The 3,588-nt window shown below is 39.9% G+C and overlaps 1 pseudogene; it reads right to left on the bottom strand.

Moving 5' to 3' along the window:
* Positions 1–1,242: 1,242 nt before the first annotated feature.
* LOC102856931 lies at positions 1,243–2,188 on the bottom strand (annotated as a pseudogene).
* Between the last annotated feature and the right edge of the window lie 1,400 nt (positions 2,189–3,588).

Below are 3,588 nucleotides of genomic sequence, written 5' to 3'. Positions count from 1 at the left end.
TTTCTCCAGTGTTTCACAACGTTTCTTACTGTAGAGTTTTGTAATTTTCTTTGAATACATCTTTAATGTTTCTAGTTATATTTATTCCCAAGTATTTGATCTTTTGATTAGTTATTGTGATGAGTATTGTTTTTCTTAGCTTCAGTTCTGTATTCTTTGTCAGTATAGAGACATTAAACTGATTTTTGTATGTTGTCTCTTGTAGAATCTTGTACCCTGCCACCTTGCTGAATTAATTGGTTGACTATGTCCAGTAGCTTTCTCTCTATGTCTTTTTTCTAAGTATACTATCATCTGCATATAGAGATAATTTTACCTCTTCTTTGGCAATTTGAATACCTCTTGTTTTCTTCTCTTGCCTTATTGCTATCACTAAGACTTCCAATACAATATTGGACAGAAGTAACAGTGAGCATCCTTGCCTAGTTTCTGTTCTCAAAGAGAATGCTTCTAATCTCGCTCCATTGAGAATGATGTTGGCTCCTGGTTTTGTATATATACTTTCCTATGTTGAGAAAATTTCCCTCTATTCCTATATTGTTTAGTATTTTAATCAAGAAAGGGTGTTGGATTTTGTCAAAGGCCTTTTCTGCATCAATTGATAGCATCATGTGGTTCTTTTTCTTTCCTTTGCTAATGTAATAAATTACACTGATTGTTTTTCTTATGCTGACCCATCTTTGCATACCTGTTATGAATACCACTTGGTCACGGCGAATTTTTTTTTCACTGTTCATGTTTTATTTGGTGTTTTAGTCAGTATGATAGACTGTTGCAAAGCTTATATGTAGATCTTTTACATCACATTACCAGAGGTGCATTATACATTAATATACTACACAAAATAAGATCCTTTAGAACAATAATGTCTAAGACACACAATATTGGATTGGTACATTAGAGCACAGAATGTGACTACAAAAACCCTTGTAAGAGGCTGAAGTTATTCAACACAGTATAAACATTCTAGTTTGAAGGGCAGATGTTGCATGTGCAGCATTGGCAGTGGTGTCTGGGACGTGGTGGAATTCTTTTATACTAACCAGTTTAGAGTTACACAAGGTAAGTACCACCATCAGGACATAGCTGTAGGGTTTTTTGGACCATTCCTATGTCTTCCTTTAGGAAATTGATGTTTTTCCTACATTGTATTTTACTTCTTTAATCACAGACAACATAAAAAAAAACCCCAACTAAATTCCTTTTCTAGCCTAGACAGTGGAAGTGGTCCAACAGAAGACTTTAACACTGCAGCTCTTCTTTTTGGATTCCCCAAGTGTATCTGCACTCTTCTTCAAACGGGCCTCTTCCTCAGGAGTCAGCATCACCTTTACGACATCTGAGATTCCACTCCGCCCCAAGATGCAAGGAACATTAAGGAAGACATAATCTTTAATACATAAAGACCCTTAATCATGCTGGAAATTAGATGTACCCACCTAAGATTCATTATATTTTCTGCCAGATCTGCCACATACAGTCCAATGGCCCAGGAGGTTTGATCACTTCACAGGCACCGCCAACCACCTGTTTGTGAACCTCTTTCCACTGATCCTTATCTGAATTGGTACCTAATTCAGAATGCAGATTTTTCAGGGAGACACCAGCCATGTTCACTCCACTCCATACAGGTGCACTAAAGACTCCATGCTCTCCAAGGATCCAGTCATGACAGCCCAAAGTATGTACTCCCCCCATTAGGTAACGGAAACTCTCTGAATCCAGATTGCATGGAAAGCCACTGATCTTCCAAGACATGTAGGTAAGGATATTCACTGGATTATAAACAGCAAGCAGCTTGCAGTTTGGCCTGTACTTTACATTAGGAATGATGAATTTAAAGATGTTCACATTACTCTAAACCAAATTGAGACAGCTTGCCCCCTTCTGCTAACATGCTCCCAGTGTGATAATAACCAGCTTGGAATTTGCAGTTACATTATAGTCTTTGCCAGAAACCATTTTTGGTGTTGTAAAGAAAAGGCTGCCATGTTGGTGATCCATTATTTCTCCCTTTAATTTGTCTTCCGTGACATCAACAAGTGCAAGTTCATCTGCCAAGTCCAAAATACTGATGGCACAGGCCATGCCAACAGCACCAACCCCAACAACTATAATCTTATTTGGGGGTGGGGGGGTGTTCTTCTTTAAGAAGATTCTGATTCAGCTGATCCTTGAAAGTAGCCATACTGGATTTGGATGAGGAGGAACTGGGAATGCACATCGGGCAGGCTTCAGTTGCACAAGGCAGTGAAATCCTGACTCTGCATCTGCAGCTCCAGTACTGTGAATTATTTTTATTTATGTACTGTTGAATTCTATTTGCCCTCCATCTTCTTTCGATGCTTCCGGGTCATTCAACATTCTGCCCTCAGCATCCTTAAGTAGTGCTACTCAAGGCGAAAACTTGTTCTTCAGTTCCTTCAGCTTGAGAAATGCAGAGCAAGCATGTCTCTTTTGATTTTCCAGTTCCAGTTCTTTGCACATTTCATCATAATATTCTGCTTTGTCTTCTCAAGCTGCCCTTTGACATCTTCTGTTCAGCTCCTTAATTTCTTGATTTCTTCCCTATGCTTTGGCTTCTCCACACTCTAGTGTAATATTCAGAGTCTCTTCTGACATCCATCTTAGTCTTTTCTTCTTCCTCTGTCTTTGTAATGACTTTTTGCATTCTTCTTAGATAATATTATTGATATCCATCCTAGAGAGGGTTAAACCAGGCTACTCCTCGGGGGCAAGGATTCTGAGGCTTTGTCTGACATACTTTGGACATGTTGTGAGGAGAGACAGGTCCTTGAAGAGGGACATCATGCTTGGTAGGGTGGAGGGACAACGCAGGAGGGGAAGACCCTCTATGAGGTGGATTGATTCAGTGACTGGGGTAATCAGGATGGGTGTGTCAGAGGCAGTGCGATTGGCACAGGACAGAGAGGAGTTTAGGGCTGTTGTACATAGGGTCGCTGTGAGTCACAAATGACTTGGCACCACATAACAACAACAACAACATCCTCCCAAAGCTCATCTGGTCTTTGCTCATTAGTGTTCAAGTCCTCTTACCTGTTCCTAAGACGGTCTTTACTTTCTGGTGTGATGGCCTCAGTTAAAACTTTGGTTCTTTAGAGTTGATTTTACTTTCTTTAGCTTCAGTTTGAACTTGCTAGGAGGTGTTACTCCTTGGACAGGGACATCATGTTTGCAAAGGTGACACGGTTGCAAAAGAGAGTAAGACACTCAGTGAGGCAGATTGACATAGTAATCGTGGTGATGGGCTTGTGTGTCAGAGATTGTGAGCATGGCACTGGATAAGACAGTGTTCAGACTAGTTGTTCATAGGGTTATTATGAATCATACTCAACGGGACCTAACAACAAGAATTGCATAGATATTTATGTATTTGCTTGTCTATCATCTGCTTTTCTGGGTAAAATATTTGTCTGTCACATAGTGTACTAAAGCTGAGCTCCAAAATTAAGACAGACTAGGAAGAAGGACTGACCATCCACTTCTGAAATAACAACCCTTCAAAAATTTAAGAACGATAGAGCACATTTAGACTATTTAATATAGCCCTGGAGGCTGAGCCCTCAT

The sequence above is a fragment of the Elephantulus edwardii genome, unplaced genomic scaffold (assembly GCF_000299155.1).
Source record: "Elephantulus edwardii isolate Elephantulus edwardi_28Jun2011 unplaced genomic scaffold, EleEdw1.0 scaffold00019, whole genome shotgun sequence".
In the NCBI taxonomy this organism is placed as follows: domain Eukaryota; kingdom Metazoa; phylum Chordata; class Mammalia; order Macroscelidea; family Macroscelididae; genus Elephantulus; species Elephantulus edwardii.
Note: the sequence above shows the minus strand (reverse complement) of the source record. Positions and strands in the feature narration are given on the sequence as shown.